This window comes from Zea mays, chromosome 6, assembly GCF_902167145.1.
Source record: "Zea mays cultivar B73 chromosome 6, Zm-B73-REFERENCE-NAM-5.0, whole genome shotgun sequence".
Taxonomy (NCBI): Eukaryota; Viridiplantae; Streptophyta; class Magnoliopsida; order Poales; family Poaceae; genus Zea; species Zea mays.
The window spans coordinates 19,315,599-19,343,072 of NC_050101.1; the positions used below are offsets into that span (position 1 = coordinate 19,315,599).

General features: G+C 43.1%; 1 pseudogene; it reads right to left on the reverse strand.

Moving 5' to 3' along the window:
• The window catches only part of LOC103630880 (probable leucine-rich repeat receptor-like protein kinase IMK3), a 52,055-nt pseudogene that overhangs the window by 14,263 nt on the left and 10,318 nt on the right, over positions 1-27,474 (reverse strand).

A 27,474-nucleotide genomic window follows, 5' to 3' on the forward strand; every position in this document is an offset into this window, starting at 1 on the left:
ACTCACAAGTCGAAGGTTTGGATTTTGGTGAAACCTATGCACCCGTAGCTAGGCTTGAGTCAATTCGCATATTATTAGCCTATGCTACTTACCATGGCTTTAAGCTTTATCAAATGGACGTGAAAAGTGCCTTCCTCAATGGACCAATCAAGGAAGAGGTCTATGTTGAGCAACCTCCCGGCTTTGAAGATAGTGAGTATCCTAACCATGTTTATAAACTCTCTAAGGCGCTTTATGGGCTCAAGCAAGCCCCAAGAGCATGGTATGAATGCCTTAGAGATTTCCTTATCGCTAATGGCTTCAAAGTCGGAAAGGCCGATCCTACTCTATTCACTAAAACTCTTGACAATGATTTGTTTGTATGCCAAATTTATGTTGATGATATCATATTTGGGTCTACTAACGAATCTACTTGTGAAGAATTGAAAGGGAAATGTGCCTTTGGGCCATTTCTAAGTATTTTGGTGATTGAGTGTCAACACAAGTGCCTAAATGTGAATTTATGCTAATGGACAAACAAAGTGCAAATCACAAGTAAAGGTATGTTTCTAATCCTTAGTACATTGGTTTTGTGTACTAATATTCTTGTCTAAGTGATAGAAACAGAGAAAAGAAGAAAGAAGGAGAATTGGCTGTGTACAGCCAAAAGGCTGTTTCGGTCTGGGGCACCGGACTGTCCGGTGGTGCACCGGACTGTCCGGTGGTGCACCGGACAGTGTCCGGTGCGCCAGGCTGCCTCGGGCAAACTGGCCGCTCTCGGGAAATTTGCCGACGGCGTACGGCTATAATTCACCGGACTGTCCGGTGTGCACCGGACTGTCCGGTGAGCCAACGGCCGGCAAAGCCAACGGTCGGCAGCGAAATCTGCGCGCGACACGTGGACTGGCCAACGGTCGGAAGGGGGCACCGGACTGTCCGGTGTGCACCGGACTGTCCGGTGCGCCAGATCTGCATCGGTCAGCAACGGTCAGCTGCGCTGTTTATGGAAACAAATCGGGCACCGGACAGTGTCCGGTGTGCACCGGACTGTCCGGTGCACCCGACGACAGAAGGCAAAGATGGCCTTCCAGAATTGTTGTTAACGACTCCTAGCTGCCTTGGGGCTATAAAAGGGACCCCTAGGCGCATGGAGGAGCAGACCAAGCATTCCTACAACACTTCTAAGCACCAAGACATCGATCTCACGCATTCGTTTCATTGTGATAGCATATAGAGCTCTTGTGGAGTTGTGAACTCTTTGTGTTGCGTTGCGAGCTCTTGTTGCGACTTGTGTGCGTGTTGTTGCTCTGATTTTCAAGTCTTGTGTGTGTTGCTCATTCCCACCTTACTCCGTACTTCTTTGTGAATCTTAAGTGTAAGGGCGAGAGGCTCCAAGTTGTGGAGATTCCTCGCAAACGGGATATTGAGAAGAAAAGCATAACACTGTGGTATTCAAGTTGATCATTGGATCACTTGAGAGGAGTTGAGTGCAACTCTCGTCCGTTGGGACGCCACAACGTGGAGTAGGCAAGTTTTGTACTTGGCCGAACCACGGGATAAATCACCGTGTCCTCTCTGTGTTGAACTTCTTGTGATCATCATATTGTGCAAGATCTTCGCTCTAGCCACTTGGCATTAACTGTGCTAACACTTAATCAAAGTTTTGTGGCTTAAGTTTTTAAGATTTACAGGATCACCTATTCACCCCCCCTCTAGGTGCTCTCAATTGGTATCGGAGCCGTTCTCTTCAAGAAAGGGACTAGCCGCCCGAAGAGATGGATCCTAAGGGGAAGGGAATTGTGATCAACGACAAAGAGAAGGAGTTCTTCGTCAACGAGCCAAGGGATGACAAGTCCAATGACTCGGGCTCGGGCCACAGACGCAAAGATGGGAAGAAGAAGAAGACAAGGCGCATCAAGGAGATCGTCTACTACGACGACAGCGATGAGTCTACTTCTTCCCAAAAGGATGAGGACAACGACTACAAACAAAAGACGGTTAACTCAAACTTTTCTTTTGATTATTCGCGCATTCCGCATAGCTCGAATACTCATTTGCTCCCCATTCCACTTGGCAAACCTCCTCACTTTGATGGAGAGGACTACGGATTTTGGAGTCACAAAATGCGTACTCACCTATTTTCTCTCCATCCAAGCATTTGGGAGATTGTGGAAAGTGGAATGAAATTTGATAGCTCGGATAGCCCTATGTTTATTAATGAACAAATTCATAAAAATGCACAAGCTACTACTGTTCTCTTAGCATCTTTGTGCAGGGAAGAGTACAACAAGGTGAGCGGCTTGGACAATGCCAAGCAGATATGGGACACCCTCAAGATCTCTCACGAGGGCAACGACGTCACCATGCTTACCAAAATGGAATTGGTGGAAGGAGAACTTGGGAGATTTGCTATGATAAGGGGGGAGGAGCCAACTCAAACATACAACCGGCTCAAGACCCTTGTCAACAAGATAAGGAGCTATGGAAGCACGCGATGGACGGACCACGACGTCGTCCGCCTAATGCTAAGGTCATTTACCGTTCTTGATCCTCATTTGGTGAACAATATACGTGAAAATCCCAGGTACACCAAGATGTCGCCCGAAGAAGTTCTTGGGAAATTCGTTAGCGGGCGAATGATGATCAAGGAGGCAAGGTATGTAGACGACGCTTTGAATGGTCCGATCAACGAACCGCAACCCCTTGCTCTCAAGGCAACACGAAGCAAGGAGGCGCTACCTAACAAGGTGGCACAAATTGAGGCGGCAGGACTTAATGATGAAGAGATGGCTCTCATCATCAAAAGATTCAAGACGGTGCTTAAAGGTCACAAGGGACAACCAAGCAAGGCCAAAGCCAAGGGGAAGCGCTCATGCTTCAAATGCGGTAAGCTTGGTCATTTTATTGCTAACTGTCTCGATAATGAAAGTGACCAGGAAAAGGGGAACAAAAGAGAGAAGAAGAAGCAATATAAGAAGGCAAAGGGCGAGGCACATCTAGGAAAGGAGTGGGACTCGGATTGCTCTTCGTCCGACTCCGACGACGAAGGACTCGCCGCCACTGCCTTCAACAAATCGACTCTCTTCCCCCATGAGCATCACACTTGCCTCATGGCAAGGGAAAAGAAGGTAATCACTCGTAATGGTAATACTTATGATTCTTCTAGTGATGATGAATCTAGTGAGAATGAAGTAGATTACTCATGTTTGTTTAAGGGTCTAGATAGAACCAAAGTAGACAAAATTAATGAACTGATTGATGCTCTAAATGAGAAGAACATACTTTTAGAGAAACAAGAGGATTTATTGTATGAAGAACATGATAAATTTATAGAAGCTCAAAAATCCTATGCTTTAGAAGTTAAAAGAAATGAAATGCTTTCTTTTGAACTATCTACTTGTCATGAAACCATTTCTACTTTAAAAGGTGTCAACAATGATTTAAATGCTAAATTAGAAGTAGCAAATAAATCCAATTCTTGTGTAGAACATGTCGCAATTTGTTCTAGGTGTAAAGATTTTGATATTAATGCTTGTAGTGAACACTTAGTTTCTATTTCAAAATTAAATGATGAATTAGCTAGTCTTAATGCACAACTTAAGACTAGCAAGAGTGATTTTGATAAACTGAAATTTGCTAGGGATGCCTACACTGTTGGTAGACACCCCTCCATTAAGGATGGACTTGGCTTCAAAAGGGAAGCCAAGAACTTAACAAGCCATAAGGCTCCCATTCCCGCTAAGGAGAAAGGGAAGGCCCCTATGGCTACTAGCACTAAAAAGAATCATGCTTTTTTATATCATGATAGAAGACAATCTAGAAGTGCTTATAGGGGTTATAATACTTATGATGATTTTGATTCTCATCACATGATTGCTTCTAGTTCTTCTTATGTGAATAATAGAAATATGTCTAGGAGAAATGCTATTCATCATGTGCCTAGAAAGAATGTTATTCATGCTCCTAGGAAAGTAGTGAATGAACCTTCTACAATTTATTGCGCTTTAAATGCTTCCTTTGCTATTTGTAGAAAGGATAAGAAAATTGTTGCTAGGAAGTTAGGGGCAAAATGCAAGGGAGACAAAACTTGCATTTGGGTCCCTAAGTATATTTGCACTAACCTTGTAGGACCCAACATGAGTTGGGTACCTAAAACCCAAGCCTAAATTTGCCTTGCAGGTTTATGCATCCGGGGGATCAAGCTGGATTATAGACAGCGGATGCACAAACCATATGACGGGGGAGAAGAAGATGTTCACCTTCTACGTCAAGAGTAAAGATTCCCAAGATTCAATTATATTCGGTGATGGGAATCAAGGCAAGGTAAAAGGATTAGGTAAAATTGCAATTTCTAATGAGCACTCTATTTCAAATGTATTTTTGGTAGAGTCTCTTGGTTACAATTTGCTATCTGTTAGTCAACTATGCAATATGGGGTATAACTGTCTATTTACAAATGTAGATGTGTCTGTCTTTAGAAGAAGTGATGGTTCACTAGCTTTTAAGGGTGTATTAGACGGCAAACTTTATTTAGTTGATTTTGCAAAAGAAGAGACCGGTCTAGATGCATGCTTAATAGCTAAGACTAGCATGGGCTGGCTGTGGCATCGCCGCTTAGCACATGTTGGGATGAAGAACCTTCACAAGCTTCTAAAGGGAGAACACGTGATAGGATTGACTAATGTAAAATTCGAAAAAGATAGACCTTGTGCAGCTTGTCAGACAGGTAAACAAGTGGGAGGAGCACATCACAGCAAGAATGTGATGACCACATCAAGACCCCTGGAGCTGCTGCATATGGACCTCTTCGGACCCGTCGCCTATCTGAGTATAGGAGGAAGTAAGTATGGTCTAGTGATTGTTGATGACTTTTCCCGCTTCACTTGGGTGTTCTTTTTGCAGGATAAGTCTGAAACCCAAGGGACCCTCAAGCGCTTCCTCAGGAGAGCTCAAAATGAGTTTGAGCTCAAGGTGAAGAAGATAAGGAGCGACAACGGGTCCGAGTTCAAGAACCTTCAAGTGGAAGAGTTTCTTGAGGAGGAAGGGATCAAGCACGAGTTCTCCGCTCCCTACACACCACAGCAAAATGGTGTGGTAGAGAGGAAGAACAGGACGCTAATCGACATGGCGAGGACGATGCTTGGAGAATTCAAGACCCCCGAGCGATTTTGGTCGGAAGCCGTGAACACGGCTTGCCACGCCATCAACAGGGTCTACCTTCACCGACTCCTCAAGAAGACGTCGTATGAACTTCTAACCGGTAACAAACCCAATGTATCTTACTTTCGTGTATTTGGGAGCAAGTGCTACATTCTAGTGAAGAAGGGTAGAAATTCTAAATTTGCTCCCAAAGCTGTAGAAGGGTTTTTGTTAGGTTATGACTCAAATACAAAGGCGTATAGAGTCTTCAACAAATCATCGGGTTTGGTTGAAGTCTCTAGCGACGTTGTATTTGATGAGACTAATGGCTCTCCAAGAGAGCAAGTTGTTGATCTTGATGATGTAGATGAAGAAGATGTTCCGACGGCCGCTATACGAACCATGGCGATTGGTGATGTGCGACCCCAGGAACAAGATGAGCGAGATCAACCTTCTTCCTCAACTATGGTGCGTCCCCCAACTCAAGACGATGAACAGGTTCATCAACAGGAGGCGTGTGATCAAGGGGGAGCACAAGATGATCATGTGATGGAGGAAGAAGCGCAACCGGCACCTCCAACCCAAGTTCGAGCGATGATTCAAAGGGATCATCCCGTCGACCAAATTCTGGGTGACATTAGCAAGGGAGTAACTACTCGATCTCGATTAGTTAATTTTTGTGAGCATTACTCCTTTGTCTCTTCTATTGAGCCTTTCAGGGTAGAAGAGGCCTTGCTAGATCCGGACTGGGTGTTGCCCATGCAAGAGGAGTTAAACAACTTCAAGCGCAACGAAGTTTGGACACTGGTGCCTCGTCCCAAGCAAAATGTTGTGGGAACCAAGTGGGTGTTCCGCAACAAACAGGACGAGCACGGGGTGGTGACAAGGAACAAGGCTCGACTTGTGGCAAAAGGTTATGCCCAAGTCGCAGGTTTGGACTTTGAGGAGACATTTGCTCCTGTGGCTAGGCTAGAGTCCATTCGTATCTTGCTAGCATATGCCGCTCACCATTCTTTCAGGTTGTTTCAAATGGATGTGAAGAGCGCTTTCCTCAACGGGCCAATAAAGGAGGAGGTGTACGTGGAGCAACCCCCTGGCTTCGAGGATGAACGGTTCCCCGACCACGTGTGTAAGCTCTCTAAGGCGCTCTATGGACTTAAGCAAGCCCCAAGAGCATGGTATGAATGCCTTAGAGATTTCTTAATTGCTAATGCTTTCAAGGTTGGGAAAGCCGATCCAACTCTTTTTACCAAGACATGTGATGGTGATTTATTTGTATGCCAAATTTATGTCGATGACATAATATTTGGTTCTACTAATAAAAAGTCTTGTGAAGAGTTTAGCAGGGTGATGACGCAGAAATTCGAGATGTCGATGATGGGCGAGTTGAACTACTTCCTTGGGTTCCAAGTGAAGCAACTCAAGGACGGCACCTTCATCTCCCAAACGAAGTACACGCAAGATCTGCTGAAGCGGTTTGGGATGAAGGACGCCAAGCCCGCAAAGACACCGATGGGAACCGACGGGCACACCGACCTCAACAAAGGTGGTAAGTCCGTTGATCAAAAAGCATACCGGTCAATGATAGGGTCATTACTTTACTTATGTGCTAGTAGACCGGATATTATGCTTAGCGTATGCATGTGTGCTAGATTTCAATCCGATCCTAAGGAGTGCCACTTAGTGGCGGTGAAGCGAATCCTTAGATATTTAGTTGCTACGCCTTGCCTCGGGCTCTGGTATCCAAAGGGGTCTACCTTTGACTTGATTGGATACTCAGACTCCGATTATGCTGGATGTAAGGTCGATAGGAAGAGTACATCGGGGACGTGCCAATTCTTAGGAAGGTCCTTGGTGTCATGGAAATCTAAGAAACAAACCTCCGTTGCCCTATCCACCGCTGAGGCCGAGTACGTTGCCGCAGGACAGTGTTGCGCGCAACTACTTTGGATGAGGTAAACCCTCAGGGACTTTGGCTACAATCTGAGCAAAGTCCCACTCCTATGTGATAATGAGAGTGCTATCCGCATGGCGGAAAATCCTGTTGAGCACAGCCGCACAAAGCACATAGACATCCGGCATCACTTTTTGAGAGACCACCAGCAAAAGGGGGATATCGAAGTGTTTCATGTTAGCACCGAGAACCAGCTAGCCGATATCTTTACCAAGCCTCTAGATGAGAAGACCTTTTGCAGGTTGCGTAGTGAGCTAAATGTCTTAGATTCGCGGAACTTGGATTGAATTGTAGCATACATGTGTTTATGCCTTTGATCATGTTCATTCTGCATTTTGTTGCTTATTGTGGTGCTCAAGTTGTACAAACACTCCCTGGACCTCACAAGTCCGTTGCAAAGTGATGCACAGTTTTAGGGGGAGATGTGTTACAACTTGACCCTTTGAGACTAACCATATGCTTGAGTTTGCTTGAATTAGTCTCAAAGAAGAATTGAAAGGGAAAAGGTGGACTTGGACCAATGAAAGACTTCCACTGCACTCCGATGAGAGGGTAACTTATTCCAAGTTCATCTCATTAACTCTTATTGCCATTTGCTCTTAATTGAAGATTTTGGTGAAGCAATGGGGTTAAGGGGCCAAGATTGATCCCGTTTTGGTGCTTGATGCCAAAGGGGGAGAAAATAAAGGCCAAAGTGATAAATGGATCAGCTACCACTTGAGATTTTGAAAATAATACCTTGAAAAGTTGGCTTCTTGTGGGGAGAAGTAGTGATTACAGGAAAATGGGGGAGTTTTTGAAATCTTTGATCAATCTCTTTTGAAATGACTCTCTTTATGCTTCAACATGTGTGTTTGACTTAGAGATAGAGATTTGAGTTTGATTTACAAAAACAAACCAAGTGGTGGCATAGGATGATCCATATATGCCAAAAATGAATCAAAATAGATTTGAGTTCTATTTGAAGTGATTTTGCACTTGTTCTAGTTGCTTTATGTTGTGTTGGCATAAATCACCAAAAAGGGGGAGATTGAAAGGGAAATGTGCCTTTGGGCCATTTCTAAGTATTTTGGTGATTGAGTGTCAACACAAGTGCCTAAATGTGAATTTATGCTAATGGACAAACAAAGTGCAAATCACAAGTAAAGGTATGTTTCTAATCCTTAGTACATTGGTTTTGTGTACTAATATTCTTGTCTAAGTGATAGAAACAGAGAAAAGAAGAAAGAAGGAGAATTGGCTGTGTACAGCCAAAAGGCTGTTTCGGTCTGGGGCACCGGACTGTCCGGTGGTGCACCGGACTGTCCGGTGGTGCACCGGACAGTGTCCGGTGCGCCAGGCTGCCTCGGGCAAACTGGCCGCTCTCGGGAAATTTGCCGACGGCGTACGGCTATAATTCACCGGACTGTCCGGTGTGCACCGGACTGTCCGGTGAGCCAACGGCCGGCAAAGCCAACGGTCGGCAGCGAAATCTGCGCGCGACACGTGGACTGGCCAACGGTCGGAAGGGGGCACCGGACTGTCCGGTGTGCACCGGACTGTCCGGTGCGCCAGATCTGCATCGATCAGCAACGGTCAGCTGCGCTGTTTATGGAAACAAATCGGGCACCGGACAGTGTCCGGTGTGCACCGGACTGTCCGGTGCACCCGACGACAGAAGGCAAAGATGGCCTTCCAGAATTGTTGTTAACGGCTCCTAGCTGCCTTGGGGCTATAAAAGGGACCCCTAGGCGCATGGAGGAGCAGACCAAGCATTCCTACAACACTTCTAAGCACCAAGACATCGATCTCACGCATTCGTTTCATTGTGATAGCATATAGAGCTCTTGTGGAGTTGTGAACTCTTTGTGTTGCGTTGCGAGCTCTTGTTGCGACTTGTGTGCGTGTTGTTGCTCTGATTTTCAAGTCTTGTGTGTGTTGCTCATTCCCACCTTACTCCGTACTTCTTTGTGAATCTTAAGTGTAAGGGCGAGAGGCTCCAAGTTGTGGAGATTCCTCGCAAACGGGATATTGAGAAGAAAAGCATAACACTGTGGTATTCAAGTTGATCATTGGATCACTTGAGAGGAGTTGAGTGCAACTCTCGTCCGTTGGGACGCCACAACGTGGAGTAGGCAAGTTTTGTACTTGGCCGAACCACGGGATAAATCACCGTGTCCTCTCTGTGTTGAACTTCTTGTGATCATCATATTGTGCAAGATCTTCGCTCTAGCCACTTGGCATTAACTGTGCTAACACTTAATCAAAGTTTTGTGGCTTAAGTTTTTAAGATTTACAGGATCACCTATTCACCCCCCCCTCTAGGTGCTCTCAAGAATTTAGTAGGATCATGACTCAAAAGTTCGAGATGTCTATGATGGGGGAGTTGAAGTATTTCTTAGGATTCCAAGTCAAGCAACTCCAAGAGGGCACCTTCATTAGCCAAACCAAGTACACTCAAGACATTCTTGCTAAGTTTGGGATGAAGGATGCCAAACCCATCAAGACTCCCATGGGAACCAATGGGCATCTCGACCTCGACACGGGAGGTAAGTCCGTGGATCAAAAGGTATACCGGTCGATGATAGGCTCCTTACTCTATTTATGTGCATCTCGACCGGACATTATGCTTTCCGTTTGCATGTGTGCAAGATTCCAATCCGACCCTAAGGAATCCCACCTTACGGCTGTAAAACGAATCTTGAGATATTTGGCTTATACTCCTAAGTTTGGGCTTTGGTACCCTCGGGGATCCACATTTGATTTGCTTGGTTATTCGGATGCCGATTGGGCGGGGTGCAAAATCAATAGGAAGAGCACATCGGGGACTTGCCAGTTCTTGGGAAGATCCTTGGTGTCTTGGGCCTCAAAGAAGCAAAATTCGGTCGCTCTTTCCACCGCCGAAGCCGAGTACATTGCAGCAGGCCATTGTTGCGCGCAATTACTTTGGATGAGGCAAACCCTGCGGGACTACGGTTACAAATTAACCAAAGTCCCTTTGCTATGTGATAATGAGAGTGCAATCAAAATGGCCGACAATCCCGTCGAGCATAGCCGCACTAAACACATAGCCATTCGGTATCATTTTCTTAGGGATCACCAACAAAAGGGAGATATCGAGATTTCTTACATTAACACTAAAGATCAATTAGCCGATATCTTTACCAAGCCACTAGATGAACAATCTTTTATCAAACTTAGGCATGAGCTCAATATTCTTGATTCGCGCAATTTCTTTTGCTAGATTGCACACATAGCTCTTTTATATACCATTGATCATGTCTCTTATATATGCTATGACTAATGTGCTTTCAAGTCTATTTTAAACCAAGTCATAGGTATATTGAAAGGGAATTGGAATCTTCGGCGAAGACAAAGGCTTCCACTACGTAACTCATATTTCGCCATCACTCCAAGCAACTCTCTACTCTTTGGGGAGAAATGAGCATCAAAGAAAAGGACCGGATTTCGTCTTTGGTATAATCTTAACTCATTTATTTATGACCAAAGGGGAAGAAATTACATCGAGGGCTCTAATGATTCCGTTTTTGGCGATTCATGCCAAAAAGGGGGAGATGAGCCCAAAGCAAAAAGGACCGCACCACCACCAATTTCGTGTTTTAAAAAGAATTTTATCGATTGGTATCCTATTGTGTTCAAAAGGGTAGTATTTCAAAAGGATATATCAAAAACCCTCTTGAACACTAAGAGGTGGATCTATTTTAGGGGGAGTTTAGTTTAGTCAAAGGAAAAGCTTTTGAAACAAGGAGAGAAAATTTCAAATCTTGACAATGCTTCTCAAAATCTTATTCATTTGCCTTTGACTATTTGCAAAAGATCTTTGAAAAGAATTTACAAAAGAATTTGCAAAAACAAAACATATGGTGCAAGCGTGGTCCAAAATGTTAAAAACAAAGAAACGATCCAAGCATATTTTGTAAGTATTAATATTGGCTAAATTCCAAGCAACCTTTACACTTACATTATGCAAACTAGTTCAATGATGCACTTTTATATTTGCTTTGGTTTGTGTTGGCATCAATCACCAAAAAGGGGGAGATTGAAAGGGAATTAGGCTTACACCTAGTTCCTATACAATTTTGGTGGTTGAATTGCCCAACATAAATCTTTGGACTAACTAGTTTGCTCTAGTTTATAAGTTATACAGGTATCAAAGGTTCACAACATAGCCAATAAAATGACCAAGTGTTGGGTTCAACAAAAGGGCAAAGAGCTAACCGAAGGCCCTCTGGTCTGGGCGCACCGGACTGTCCGGTGTGCCACCGGACAGTGTCCGGTGCACCAGGGGACTCCAGCTCAAACTCGTCACCTTCGGGAATTTCCAGAAGCACTCGCGCTATAAATCACCGGACTGTCCGGTGTACACCGGACAGTGTCCGGTGCGCCATGGAGGAGCGGCCTCAGGAACTCTTCAGCTTCGGGAAAAGTTAATGGCTCGTCCGCTATAATTCACCGGACATGTCCGGTGTACACCGGACTGTCCAGTGTGACTCCAGCGCAACGGCTATCCCGCGCCAACGGCTACCTGCAGAAGCAATAAATGCGCCGCAGCGCGCGCAGACGTCAGGTTTGCCCATGCTGGCGCACCGGACAATGAACAGAAGCTGTCCGGTGCGCCACCGGACATCAAGGGTGGCCCACAAGTCAGAACTCCAACGGTCAGATTCCAACGGCACTGATGACGTGGCAGGGGCACCGGACATGTCCGGTGTGCACCGGACTGTCCGGTGCTCCATCGAACAGAGGCCTCCAGCCAACGGTCAAGTTGGTGGTTGGGGCTATAAATACCCCAACCACCCCACCATTCATTGCATCCAAGTTTCTACACTTCAACACCATTACAAGAGCTCTAGCATTCATTCCATAGCACACAAAAGAGATCAAATCCTCTCCAACTCCACATCAAGCCTTAGTGATTAGAGAGAGTGATTTGCCGTGTTCATTCGAGCTCTTGCGCTTGGATCGCTTTTCCTTCTTTCTCATTTGTTCTTGTGATCAACATTCATTCACTTGTAATTGAAGCAAGAGACACCAATTGTGTGGTGGTCCTTGCGGGGACTTTGTGTCCCAAGTGATTGAGAAGAAGAAAACTCACTCGATCGGTGGATCGTTTGAGAGAGGGTAAAGGGTTGAAAGAGACCCGGCCTTTGTGGCCTCCTCAACGGGGAGTAGGTTTGCAAGAACCGAACCTCGGTAAAACAAATCCACGTGTCTCACTTGTTATTCGCTTGCGATTTGTTTTGCGCCCTTTCTCACGGACTCATTATTGTTTCTAACGCTAACCCGGCTTGTAGTTGTGTTTATATTTGTAAATTTCAGTTTCGCCCTATTCACCCCCCCCTCTAGGCGACTATCAAGAACCACCCGGGAAAACAGTGCTACCACAAGGGTGGAATGGGACGTCCTTGGCTAACTAATTAGGAAAGCTAGTGGAGGACTACCTTACCCGAAAGGGGCAACCGCGGTGTTAGGAGCTGCCGGTATAGGGAGGTTCTCGGGTCGATCATGCTGCGATGGCTTTTCGGACGAGGGATTCCTATATCGCCCCCTTCTCGCAGAAACCGTAGCGGGTTTTCTGAAGCTAGTGGAACTTTGTAAAGGCCTCGTAGTGGGACCCTGCCTCGTCTCCTCGGTTGAGATGAATGGGAAGTCGCGATCCCTTGGCAAATGGGTAACACGACTTGTGGGTAAAGATGCACAACCTCTGCAGAGTGTAAAACTGGTATATCAGCCGTGCTCACGGTCAAGAGCGGCTCGGACCCTCACATGAGTAAATTATGGAACTAAACTTAATTTGACATGCATTTGCATTGCATTGTGGGAATTATTATTATTGTGATCAATTATTTAATTAGGTTGGTATATACTTATACTTAGTAACTGCTAATAAAATTTTGACCAACTTATTAAAAGCAATGCTCAGCCTTAACCATTTTCCTTGGTAAGCCTTACACTACATGAGCCCCACCGTAAGTGAGCTCATGCACATTATTCCCCACAACTTATTGAGCGATGACCGTATGGGAGCTCACCCTTGCTTACTCCCACCCCAGGTTAAGAACAGGTGCATTCCAGGCAAGGAGGAAGACTTTGATGAAGATGAGTTCGGAGAGATCTAGGCCGTCGTCTCCCAGTCAACTAGGGATTGTGGAGGATCATCGTCGTCATATGGTGTAATATATTTTAGTTATTTTGTACAGAACTCCGATTATTTAATAAAGATATGACATTGATATCTATACCATGAGTCATCATATGTGTGAGACTTGATCCTGTCACGCATGTGAGTCGCGCCCGGGTTTGCCCCTAAAAATCCGGGTGTGACAGGTACTGTCGAAACAATAACTTGACCTTTACTTGGACAAAGTATAACTAACTAATTTATGAATTGCTAGGCCCAATTCACAGGAAACACAGTCGGTTTAACTTCAGAGCTTCAGTTCACAATTGTTGCAAATTTTCAGTTCAAAAGGTTCTGATTTCTGAACACCGGAAAATGTCTAGTTGTGGACAAATTATCAACAAATTTTATGTTGAGGCAATCAATTCTTAACTAAAAATCCTAATCCATCCCTTGTTTGGCCCAAATCTGCCACCAACTGTCCGTGCATATGCATACTACTGAACTATTCTGCTGATGCTCTGATCTCTGACTGACAGGATTTTTGAGGGGTCTAAACCCAGTTCTGCCAGTCTTACAACTCCTGAATCAAGAACATTTGCTGAAACTCTAAAACTATGCAAGTCAAATTTGAACTGGCTAACAAAACTACAGTTGTATCAGTGTTCCAATGACTGAATCTGTAGATGTTCAGACCAAGCATTTGCTGAAACATACTAGCAGACTGCAGCTAACAAGCTAGAACTGTCAACTGTCAAAGTGCACATTAGTTTTCAGAAATGAAAGGAATGTCGAGTTGAGAAATCAAAGAAGGAAGTTTAATGATGCTGAGGAGCTGTTCTGTTTTCAAACAAGAATGTCTAATTCATCAGTTGTTAGATCTGTCGTCAGACCCCATTGTCGAGAAACGTGCTTCAGAGTTTGATACTGAATGCTGAAAATTTTCTAGCTGGAGACAAAAATTGTAAACATATTTGAGTAACAAAGAGAGTTTGATATTGAATGCTGAAAATTTTCTAGCCGGAGACAAAAATTGTAAACATATTTGAGTAACAAAGAGAGTTTGATAGTGAATACTGTTGGTGTAAATAGAACAAGTGTAAGGGGTTTCTTGTATAATGGTGAAATATAATGTGAGCTTGGGGGTGTTGTGAGGAATAACTCACCCCAAATCAACAACATGGTATATGGAGCTAGGGTTCGCAGGCGCCGCCACTCGAGCTCCGCCTTGCGCGTGTGAGGAAGAAGGCGGTCACCCAGCCGAGCCCGGAGCCGGAGCAGGAAACCGTGGTGGAGAAGCGCGTGGAGGAGGCGGATCCATGGAGCGCAGCTCGGCGGGCGGCCCCCTGGCAGCTGGCGTGGCGAGCTCATCCGCGCGTCCTCGACTCGTCCGCGCCGGTGCCGGCCGCCGTCCCCGTCCTGTGCGACGGCGAGCTCGTCGGCGTGGGCTCCCGCCCCTATGCGCACCAGCTGCGCACTCCCCCCTGCTCGACCCCTCAGTTCCTGGTGGTCGCCCTCGGGCCCCTCCGCTGGTGTGGCTGCTGGGATTGCTGCTACGGACGCTGGTGCTGTAGCTGCTCCCAAGGAAGAAGAGAAGGCCGAGTACCTCAAGGACCGAGCAAGTTTGCTGTTGCTGCTCCTGCAGCTGAGAAAGGGGGAAGAGGAGGAAGCCTCTACTGCTGCGGTGAGCGTGGAGTTGGGGAGAGTGAGGTGGTGCTGCTCCTGCAGCTGAGAAAGGGGGAAGAGGAGGAAGTCCCTACTGCTGCCCTCGTAGCTGTTGTGGCCTGTGTAGCTGTGGAGGCCGGTAGGAGCTGGTATGGGGTTCTGAAGCGAGTTCTGAACTGTCCTGTCTGCTTGAAGCCGGAGCTACTGCTCTGCTTGTTGTGGTGAAGGAGTAGATGTGCGAGCTCATGGAGGAGCTGCTGGAGCATAGCCTGGAGGCGTCTGCTAATCCCATGAAGGTGGTGGAGTACGTGCAGAAGGAGTCGCCGCTGATCGCCGTGGTGCTGAAGGCACACATGCACTGCGAGGCCTGCGCCGAGGGGATCAGGAAGAGGATCCTCAATATGAAAGGCGTCCAGTCCGTAGAACCAGACCTCAAGGCATCGGAGGTGGCTGTCATGTCCAAAAAGGTCCGGAGAGTGGAGGCGGTGGTGGCGGAACTGGAGTGTAGGAACTCTGAGCTGTTTGGCGAGAAGGGTGAACTGGAGGAGAAATTGGTGGCTGCCAAGGAGGTGTTGGCGAGGCTGACGGCGATGACGAGGGAACAGGAGGCTAGGGTGTTTGCTAGAAGGAGAGAGTCTGATTTGGTGAAGGAGAAAGAGGCTGTTGCTAAGGCTCTTGATGCTGAGAAGGCTGAAGTAGCAAGGTTGAGGTTGAAAATTGAGGAGCTAGAGAAATGTAGCGGTGAGAAGGATGGTGACATCAGGAAGATGAAACCAGCCTACTTTGCCAACTATGCCCACATGGGTGAAGGTACTCAGGAACAAGCTCTTACATACTCATGTAGGCATCAAAAGGAGTGGGTCATAGATTCAGGAGCATCTAAGCATGTCATGGGCATATCCAGCTCTTTCAAAGCTTACATCCCACATACACATTATGAGTTTGTTCAAATTGCTGATGGCTCATCCCAACGAATCCATGGTGTAGGGTCCATAGAGTGTACACCATCTCTTAGCTCATCCTCAGTCCTACATGTCCCATCTTTTCCGGTCAATCTCATTTCTGTAAGTTCAATCATTGATCAGTTCAAGTGTACAGTAACGTTTGATGAAAACACTTGTGTCTTTCAAGAGAAGGGGACTGGGAGAAGGATTGGGACTGGAGTCAGACGTGATGGTTTGTGGTTCATCGGTCATGAAGAATCAGCATTGAGAGCAGTTGCTGAAAGGGATGTGAAGGAAATTCTGCTACTTCATTGTCGGTTAGGACATATATCTTTTGAGACCTTAAGACGGCTGCACCCTGCTATGTTTAAGGGAGTGGACAAAAGTAGGCTTGTATGTGATGCATGTGAGCTTGGCAAGCATACTAGATCCATCTATCCCAGTATTGGTCTTCGCAGTTGTGAACCATTTACTATGATACACTCAGATGTTTGGGGTCCTTGCTCTGTTACTTCTGTGAATGGTGCTAAGTCGTTTGTCACCTTTATTGATTGTTGCACTCGTATGACTTGGATCTATATTCTTAAGCATAAAAATGAGGTGTTCCAGTGCTTTCAAGACTTTCATAAATTAGTTGCAAATCAGTTTAATGCAAGAGTTCGAATCATTAGGACAGATAATGGAACAGAGTATGTGAATAATGAGTTCAGATCATATATTTCAGATCAAGGAATCATTCATCAAACAACTTGTCCTGGAACTCCACCTCAGAATGGTGTAGCTCAGCGAAAAAATCGCCATTTGTTGGAGGTAGCAAGGTCTCTAATGTTTCGGATGAATGTACCTAAGTACTTGTGGAGTGAAGCGGTGATGACAGCCACATACCTCATCAATCGGATGCCCTCAAGGATACTTGATATGAAATCACCTGCTGAGCTCCTGTTGGGAAACCAGAACTTTAGAGTTCCACCCAAGGTCTTTGGTTGTGTTTGCTTTGTGAAAGATCATCGACCTATGGCGAGCAAGTTGGATCCTCAAGCTGTCAAGTGCATTTTTGTGGGTTATGCCTCTACTCAGAAAGGATACAAGTGTTGGGATCCTATTGGGAGGAGACTCTTTGTGAGTATGGATGTAACATTCCGTGAGAAGGAACCATACTACACAAGAAAGGTTGACCTAGACAATTTTCTGGAGGACTTCTCTCCAGTCAATGGAAGGGACTGGAGAGAGGGAGAGAATGATAGTGGACAGGATGATGATTGTGGCCAAGATAGTGATTTGGTTAGTAGGACTTCAGGAGGGGTGATTGTTGGAGGTATGGTTCCACCAGAAATGAGGGAAGTGATAACCACAGAGATAGTGAGTAATGATGAAAGAAGTGGTGGTGGAGATCAGGATGATCCAACTGTCAATAGTCAGGAGGAGATAAAGGATGATGAAGCTGTGATTGTTGGGACAATCCCGTGTTCTATTGGGGCAGAGGTGAATAAGAAGCAGGGGGAGCAACGACCTATAGTGTACTATCGAAGACGGGCTAAGAAGCAGGGGGAGCAACCTCTACCTGAACAGACATAATCTGAACAAGTTGAAGCTCTAGTCCCATACCTCTCTTCAGACTGCTCTCCAGTTCCGAATGGTAATGTTGCTCCTCCCTCTGAACATGTAGAATTACCTATTGCACAAAGAAGAGATCCTAGAGTCAATGCTGGAAAACCCCCTTCTCGTTATGGTTATGAATATGATATTGCTAAGTATGTCTCATACTCTAGTGTCTCCTGTATATAGAACATTTGTTACATCTCTACAAACATTGTCTATTCCGAAGGATTGGAAGTGTGCTAAACAGGACCCAAAGTGGAAGGATGCCATGAAAGAAGAGTTGCTTGCCCTTCAAAAGAACAAGACATGGGAACTTGTTCACCTTCCTGAAGGAAAGAAGGCGGTAGGGTGCAAGTGGGTCTTCACAGTAAAGCAGACCCCTGAAGGAAAGATTGATAGGTACAAAGCAAGACTCGTGGCGAAGGGATATAGTTAGACGTATGGGATTGACTATGATGAGACATTTGCACCTATGGCAAAAATGGGCATGGTGAGGACCTTAATCTCATGTGCGGCCATTGGTTGGACGTTTCATCAGCTGGATATGAAGAATGCATTTCTTCATGGTGACCTGCAGGAAGAGGTCTATATGGAAATTCCACCTGGGTTTGCAAATGAACAGACAGTTGGGAAAGTGTGTAGACTTAAGAAGTCACTCTGGTCTGAAATAGTCACCACATGCATGGTTTGATATATTCAGGCGAGCAGTATGTGATATGGGCTATTATCAATGCAATGGAGATCACACGGTCTTCTACAAACATCAGGGTTCTTGTATCACTATTCTGGTTGTTTATGTTGATGATATAGTGATCACTGGAGATGATGTGAAGGAAATTAGGAAACTAAAGGAAAGGCTAGGTAGAGCCTTTGAGGTAAAAGATCTTGGACCACTTCGATACTTCCTTGGGATTGAGATTGCTAGGTCATCTAAGGGAATTATTCTCTTAACGGAAGTACGTCCTTGATTTGTTGGCAGAAACAGGAATGCTTGGGTGTCGTCCATGTGGCTCAACCATTGATAAGAATCACCAAACTTGTGCTGAGTTAGGTGACCCTATGGATCGAGAAAGATATCAGAGGATAGTTGGTCGATTGATATACCTCTGTCACACAAGACCAGACATTGCTTATGCAGTGAGTGTGGTGAGTAGGTACATGCATGATCCTAGAGTTGGGCATATGAGGGTAATTTATCAAATCCTGAGATACCTGAAGGGAACCCCTGGCAAGGGTTTGTGGTTTAGGGCAAACCAACACCTGAATCTAGAAGGGTATTGCGATGCTGACTAGGCAAGTAGTAGGGATGATCGGAGATCCACATCTGGATATTGTGTTTTTGTGGGTGGTAATCTAGTTTCGTGGAGAAGCAAGAAGCAAGCAGTGGTATCTCGGTCTACTGCAGAGGCAGAACAAAGAGCAATGGATCTAGCCTTATGTGAAATGATGTGGTTGAAAGGTCTTCTAAAGGAGCTTCAGGTGTAGAAGAATGAGACCATGTTACTTCATTGTGATAATGTTGCTGCAATCAACATAGCAAATAATCTAGTTCAGTTTGACCGCATGAAACATGTGGAGATTGATAGGTTCTTTATCAAGGAGAAGATTGATGGTGGGGCTTTGAAGTTGAATTATGTCAAGTCTCGTAATCAGTTAGCAGATAGTCTCACGAAAGGTCTAGGTCCTAAGGATAATGAGTTGGCTTGTAACAAGATGGGAATGTTGAATATATTTAGCCCATCTTGAGGGGGAGTGTTGGTGTAAATAGAACAAGTGTAAGGGGTTTCTTGTATAATGGTGAAATATAATGTGAGCTTGGGGGTGTTGTGAGGAATAACTCACCCCAAATCAACAACAAATACTGAATGTTAAGATGATGAATTGTAGCACTTTACTTCATTATTTGGATAGCAAATCATAAAATGTCCTTAGATTGTTTGGCTCAAAAATGCACGAGGTGAACCTAGTAGCACTAGCAGTCCGTGCATACTACTGAACTTTTCTACTGATGCTCTAAACCTCTGACTGACAGGATTTTTAGGGCGTTAAGGTCTAAACTAACTTCATTCTTTTAGCTTAATCAAAAGAAAATGCAATGCTAGCATAATCACAGTTGTATCAGTTTTCCAATGATTCAATTTGTAGATGTTCAGACCAAGCATTTGCAGAAACATACTAGCAGACAACAACAAGCTAGAACTGTTGACATACAAATTCCCTAAATTTCCTTTCAATTAGCAGCGTCACAAACATCTCTCGTACAAATTGCTCAAAATTAGCTGAAAGAGTTAGCAATGACCTACGATTTGTGAATCATACTGTATATTAGAATTCAGAAATGAACATTAGTACTGAACAATGAACAGAGTAGAAGAGCAGAAATCTGACCATGCAAGAATGAGTGGAGGCTGCCATTGGGCATGTAATCGAAAACGAGTAGCTTCTCCCCCTTTGGTCCCAGGTAGTATGCCCTGAGGGCCAGCTGATAGTCGCCTAGAGGGGGGGTGGATAGGCGAAACCTGAAAATTAAAACTTTATCCCCCAACTAGATCCCTTGATTAGTGGTTAGAACAAGATATACAAATATCGGAGAATAGAAACTAAGTTCTTGCTTGAAAAGAGTATTGCTAAATAATGCGGAAGTGATAAATCAATACAACTAGTAAGTTATAGAATAACAAAGCAAGAAGCCTTAGATGAGAAGAGCACTAGGACAAGTTCTTTCTTGCAACGTGTTGCTTCACTAAATGAGAATTTAACTTGAAGCAACACCAAATGATATTAGCAAATGATGGAGCAAGAAAACTTAGATCAAAGGAAAACAAACAAATCACAAGCAATAAACACGATGGACACGGGTGATTTGTTTTACCGAGGTTCGGCCCTCGAAGGCCTAGTCCCCGTTGAGGAGTCCACTTAAGGACGGGTCTTTTTCAACCCTTTCCCTCTCTCCCCCGATCACACAAGGATCGGTGAGCTCTTCTTCTTCTCAAGGATCACTCTCGATCCCACAAGGACCACCACAATCTTTGGTGTCTCTTGCTAGCTTTTACAAGCCTCCAAAACTTTGGAGGAAGTTCGAATGGGAGTCAAAACTCCACGCGCAAATGAACACAAAGATGAAGCACACACTATTTCTCGATGAATCTCACAAGGCACTAGTGCTAAACTCAAATGAGTAGCTCTCTTTTGCTTGCTCTCTCTTTTGTGGCACTTGTGTTGGTTGTAGTGGTCTAAATCTTGTGTATAGGATAGATCAATGAATATATGTGGTTGGGAGGGCTTGAGTATGTCAACTAGATGACTTGGAATGTTGCTTGGACTCCCACACCTTGAAGTGGCCGGTTGGGGTGGTATTTATAGCCACCATCCAATTTTGTAGCCGTTGGAGAAGCTGCTGGCGATGGGCGCACCGGACAGTCCGGTGCACACCGGACATGTCCGGTGCGCCAGCCACGTCATCCTATCCGTTGAGATTGGAGCTGGTCGACCGTTGGAGGCTTTGTCCTCATGTGGCACCGGACAGTCCGGTGCAGCACCGGAAAGTCCGGTGCCCCTCTGACTTCTGCTCTGACACTCTGAATTCAACTGTACACTTTGCAGAGTCGACCGTTGCGCGCAGATGACCGTTGCTCCGCTGGCGCACCGGACAGTCCGGTGAACACCGGACATGTCCGGTGAATTATAGCGGAGCGGCTGCCGCGCGTTCCCGAGGCTTACGAGTTCCGGAGGCTGCGCTTCCTTGGAGCACCGGACACTGTCCGGTGTACACCGGACAGTCCGGTGAATTATAGCGCGCCGGCCTGGGAATTTCCCGAAGGTGGCGAGTTTAAGATGGTGACCTCTGGTGCACCGGACACTGTCCGGTGGTGCACCGGACACTGTCCGGTGGCACACCGGACAGTCCGGTGCGCCAGACCAGAGGTGCCTTCGGTTGCCTCTTTGCTCCTTTGTTGAATCCAAAACTTGATCTTTTTGTTGGCTGTGTGTGAACCTTTTACACCTGTATAACTTATACACTAGAGCAAACTAGTTAGTCCAAATATTTGTGTTGGGCAATTCAACCACCAAAATTATATAGGAACTAGGTGTAAGCCTAATTCCCTTTCAATCTCCCCCTTTTTGGTGATTGATGCCAACACAAACCAAAGCAAATATAGAAGTGCATAATTGAACTAGTTTGCATAATGTAAGTATAAAGGTTGCTTGGAATTGAGCCAATATTGATACTTACAAAATATGCATGGATCGTTTCTTTGTTTTTTTTAACATTTTGGACCACGCTTGCACCACATGTTTTGTTTTTGCAAATTCTTTTGTAAATTCTTTTCAAAGATCTTTTGCAAATAGTCAAAGGTAAATGAATAAGAGTTTCCAAAGCATTTTCAAGATTTGAATTTTTCTTCCCCTGTTTTGAATGCTTTTCCTTTGACTAAACAAAACTCCCCATAAAATAGATCCACCTCTTAGTGTTCAAGAGGGTTTTTGACATACCCTTTTTGAAATACTACTTTCTCCCCCTTTTGAACATAATAGGATACCAATCGATAAAATTCTTTTGAAACACGAAATTTTTAATTTGGTGGTGGTGCGGTCCATTTGCTTTGGGCTAATACTTTCTCCCCCTTTGGCATGAATCGCCAAAAACGGATACTTAGAATGAGATATAAGCCCTTTCTATAAGTTGTCTCCCCCTTTGGTAAATAATATATGAGTGAAAGGTTATACCAATGTGGAGAGATAGTATGGAGTGATGGCGAAGGGTAGATAATACCAATAGAGTTGAGTGGAAGCCTTGTCTTCGCCGAAGACTCCATTTCCCTTTCAATCTACGACTTAGCATAGTAATATACTTGGAAACATATTAGTCGTAGTCATGGTACAGGAATAATAGGATATATGCATTTGTACCAAAATGAAAGAGATATGATCAAGAGATATGTCAATTAAGCATGATCATAGTTCTGTATAATATAGATTTCTCCTCCTAAATATGTGCCTTGAGAGGAATACATATTTTGGCCTTAAATGCCAAGGGCACATAATTAGGTTAATGAGAACAAGTCTATATCATAGAGAAAGTGAAGTGCATTGTGTCATAGTATATGTGTGATGCTCAAGACAGTTTATGCACTTATGAAAGCATGTTGCAAACGTTTTAAGCATTTTCCTTTAAAGATTTCAAAGAGACTTAAGGACCATCCACCTTTGGAACAAAGGTAGCTTATCCTCGTTACAAGGTTAAGCTTTAAGCTCTTTGACAATAGAACCACTTCATCTAGTTTTAGCAAAGATGCAATAATGCATGAGTGAAATTTTAAGAGGTGAAACTAGGTGTGAAGCAGGGATAAATGCAAAGGTCATGCTTTCTCTTCCTTTTATACAAGATATGCAAAGAATGTATATGAGAGGAAGATTTAGGTACATGTATGAATAAGATTGAATAGTTTTACCCTTTTGTACCTTCACATAGAGATGCTCTCTTCATTGTGCTTTGTCCTTAGTCTTAGTCGCTTAAGACCTATACTCAAGACAAAGCATGAGAATATTTTGCACAAGAGAGAGTTCTACAACTTGTGATCCTTTTCTAAGCCATGTTATTATGTATCAAGAAGATCACAAATTGCATAAATAAATCATGAATTCTCCTTTTAACTTAGTGCATATCAAGATAGATGTCGATTGAAATTACCAATTGAAATCAAATTGAAACTGCATGAAGCACTAAGAAGCATAAATGATAATTGAAGTTATTCAATGATCATAAAATAGATGCGATCAAAAGAACAACATAGGCATTAGATTTTCAAACATGCTCATAAATAGGAGAATCCGATAAATATGCTACTTTAACATTGAAAGCTACAATCCTTGATAAAAGCGACATTAATTTTACAAGTTGGATTGATGTGTAGTAGCATACTTTATGAGAAACTTATTCTCATTCAAGAGACTATATGAAATTTCTAAGATAAAGTAATAGTCTCAACATAATCAAGATATAAGAACAGACTCCCCCTAAAGATATGCATCAAGTATTTGAAAGAATTGATTCAATGCTTTTACTTTTAAAGATATATAGGGAGAAGCATTATATATCTTGATCAAGGCTTATAAAATTTGCAATAAACAACTTAAGCCTGGTACTCTCATAATGAAAAAGATTTAAAATGCTTACAACCACACCATTGATTGTTGTGAAGACCTTATTGTCCAAGTAGGTGTTGTTGTCCTTGATGTTCTTCCTTTTTCATTTGAGTGTCCTCCTTTTGTGGTTGTCTCTTTTTCCTTCTAAACTTATTGAAAATACTCAAGAGAGATGTTAATAGCGCAAGGGAGTAAATGATGAATGATGGTTTCTTTAGATAGAAGATAAGAACAATTCATCATCCATAAGTCACATAGACATGAGGTAAATTTCTTGACATTAGTGCACATCAAAAGAAATATGCACTATCTAAACATTTTGATCAATCACAGGAAATTTACTTCTTCATATTGAATTTATTAATCATCACTTTGAGGTAAGTCAATATGAGAACATATATAGCAAAGGCATGAAATAGATTCTAACGGACAAATGCATTTTTAAGAATGAGATTGAATGCACATCTAGTTAATTTTAGGTCCAATCAAGAATCCATTCCTCACATGGATAGAATATGATAATGTAGATTAAGTATCCATTGAGATGGGAACTAAACTTGATTAAGAAGAAAAGTTCCCATACCTTTGCTTTTACCTTTCTTCCTTTAGGTGAAGAGCAACCCACGAGGCTTGTGCACTTTCTTTCTTGTAGATTTTCATAATTGAACTCAAGAGAAATGTTAGTAGCAACACAAGCACTAGTTTCCATTTTTGTAATCATTTTGATAAGGAATGGGAAGCTAGATTACTAAAACATGGAAACTTCATAGCATGAACTAGATTATCCATAGATGATGTTATGCTCAATTTTAACTCATAAAACAAGCATAAACAATCCTTTAAGATTGAGGGAATAAATCTAATTCATAATATGGAAAGCGATAGATGTGAAAGAATCAAATCCAATTTTAAGCAGGTAGAAGTACATTATAAATCATTGGATTGATTTTTCTTTTCATGTTAGATTACATGCTTTTCCAAAGAGAAACCTATTCTCTATAAGTAAGACTATTTGGGTTACTTAGATAAAAACATAAGTCCCACTTATCTAGTTATAGAGAGAGTTTTCCTTTTATAAGTATCCTAAGGATTTGAATTCCTTACATGACACCTTATTCCTTTAATAACATGAAATATCTCTCTATATCTAGAATCATGGCAATAATAGGAATATTAGTGTAAAACATGCCATGAGGTTTTGCAATATTGAAGCATGTAGATTGCCATAGAAGGGAAATGATGAGCATGCAATCTACCATATGAGAGGAAATTCTTGAAAGAATGGTAATATAAGTTTAAAGACATTTGAAGTGCTTCATTTTCCTATGTGACTACCCAAGACACATAAGAAGTGATAATTTAAAATACGTGCACTCAAAAGCATAAATGTTACCATCCTTTGGCTTTCCTCCATGTTGTAGGTCTTGACTTTTCGGCACAAGATAATTCTTTATTTCCTACAACATCAATATCTTCCTCGAGATGATATGAGTTAAAGACATAGTAATTTGAAGAATAACCTTGGGTCAATCTCGGATATAGGTCATTGAAGATTGATAGCTTGAGTTAATAATAAGTGAATGAACTCTCTCAAGCACCCCAAAGCTTCATATCATCTCCTTCCCCTACAAAACTTTGTCAAGTATATTTTGGTACCCATCGCTTGATGGGTCCATCACGGTTAGTTAACAAAGATCTAGGAACCCAAAAGTCCTTTGTGTTAGCATTAGGTAAACTCATTACCTTTCTAGCACAAGTTGCAATTTTGGGTTGCCTAGTTACATGAGAAGTAATTGACAAGCTAGGAGTGGGAGATTTACCTATGGGACAATCCTTGCATTGATGTCCCTTCTTTCGGCATATGTAGCATAGGCGATCTTCAACTCTTGAAGATTTCTTCCTTCCTTGCTTCTTGCTTGCTACATGGTTAGTGAATATTTTCTTTTCTAACCCTATGCCTTTTTGTTTTAAATGGGGACAAGATCTAAGCAAGTGTCCCTTCTTAGAGCATTTAAAACAAAGTTTATTATCCTTGTTAATAATCAAGCCATTTTTAATGTAGGGACAAGACCTAATCAAGTGTCCCTCTTCAAAGCATTCACTACACTTCTTAATTTTCTTAGTGAGAAGTGTGGCTTGATCATTACCTTGGATGTTACCTTTTGTGGAGGCGTGGTTGAGGCTTTTGGAGGAGGTATTGGATTTCATCTTTTGTTTCTTCCTCTTAGTAATCCTCAAATCCTTGACATTTTCTTCAAGGGATGTAGTGCATGCCACGGTTGTTCCCGTCTTAAGCTTCTTCACCATGTGATCACGGTTATCTTGAGAAGGTTGGGCAATGCATTTCCCTTTTAGTTGTGTCAAGCTCATCTTTAGCCTCTCATTCTCTTCTTTGAGCTTTTGATAAGTATCATCTTTTGTTCCTGCAAATTCTAGCTCAAAGGAAGATTTGCTTGTCGACGGACAACAAGCATTAGCACATGGTAATATAGTATCAATTTGAATACATGTGCATGAGTGAGGTTGTTGGGATTTTAAGTTTTCTATCACAACCTCATGAGCAATATTTAATATGATATGATCATCTCTAAGATTTTCATGAGAGCATAGGAGCATATCATATTTTTCTTGAAAAGCTAGATTCTCAATTTTTAGCTTTTCTACTTGGTCCTTAAGCAAGGTATTCCTATTTACTAATTGAGCGATACAATGTAAAGCGTTATCTTGCTCAATTGAAATAGTTTCATACCTTTGGACCAAATCAACATGAGAGCATTTTAGCTCCTCATGTTCTTTAGTCAACTCGTCAAAGTGTAGCATTTTTATGGAGAGAATATCTTCTAGCCTTTGACGAGCTTCGCTTTGCTCTCTCGCTCTTTCTAGAAGTTTGAGCATGACCGCCTTATCTTCTTGGCTTAGGCGAGCGTAGAGATGCACAAAGCTTCTTTCTTCCTCCTCATCCTCATTTGTGCTTCCGCTATCATTTTCATTAGCCACACAACACATGTGGGAATCGAAATGGGAAGACAAACCTTTTGGAGAGGTGGATTCATCGTTTGGTCTCCATCGTTCATTTTCTTCTTCTTCCTTCAAGGGGTTAGTCTCACATATACCAAAGGAAGTAGAAGCACAAAATGAACTATCATAATAGGACTCATCAAATTTGCTTCTAATTCTAGTCCAAATATCATGCGCATCATGGATGGATTCGTCATAATTTGATATGAAGGCACGATAATCTTCTTTGCTAAGAGAATTAGTTAAGATGTCAAAAGCTAGATAGTTTAAGCGATAACATCTTTGATCCTCCTCGGAATTAATTTTTCCATTGAAATTAGAGGGAAAAATACTCTTGCTTATAATTTGTTCTAATCGTGGATCTATGGTTCTAAAAGCATTTATCACACTAGTAGACCATGAGTCATAATTAGAACAATCATCAAATAATATTTCAAGAGTTACCTCTTTTTGAGTTACGTTCGATGGAGGAGTCTTCTTGTTCTTTTGGGATCTTCTACGAGCCATCACTTCGAGTTGTTAGACTCAAGATGAAGTGCCTAGCTCTGATACCAATTGATAGTCGCCTAGAGGGGGGGGGGGGTGGATAGGCGAAACCTGAAAATTAAAACTTTATCCCCCAACTAGATCCCTTGATTAGTGGTTAGAACAAGATATACAAATATCGGAGAATAGAAACTAAGTTCTTGCTTGAAAAGAGTATTGCTAAATAATGCGGAAGTGATAAATCAATACAACTAGTAAGTTATAGAATAACAAAGCAAGAAGCCTTAGATGAGAAGAGCACTAGGACAAGTTCTTTCTTGCAACGTGTTGCTTCACTAAATGAGAATTTAACTTGAAGCAACACCAAATGATATTAGCAAATGATGGAGCAAGAAAACTTAGATCAAAGGAAAACAAACAAA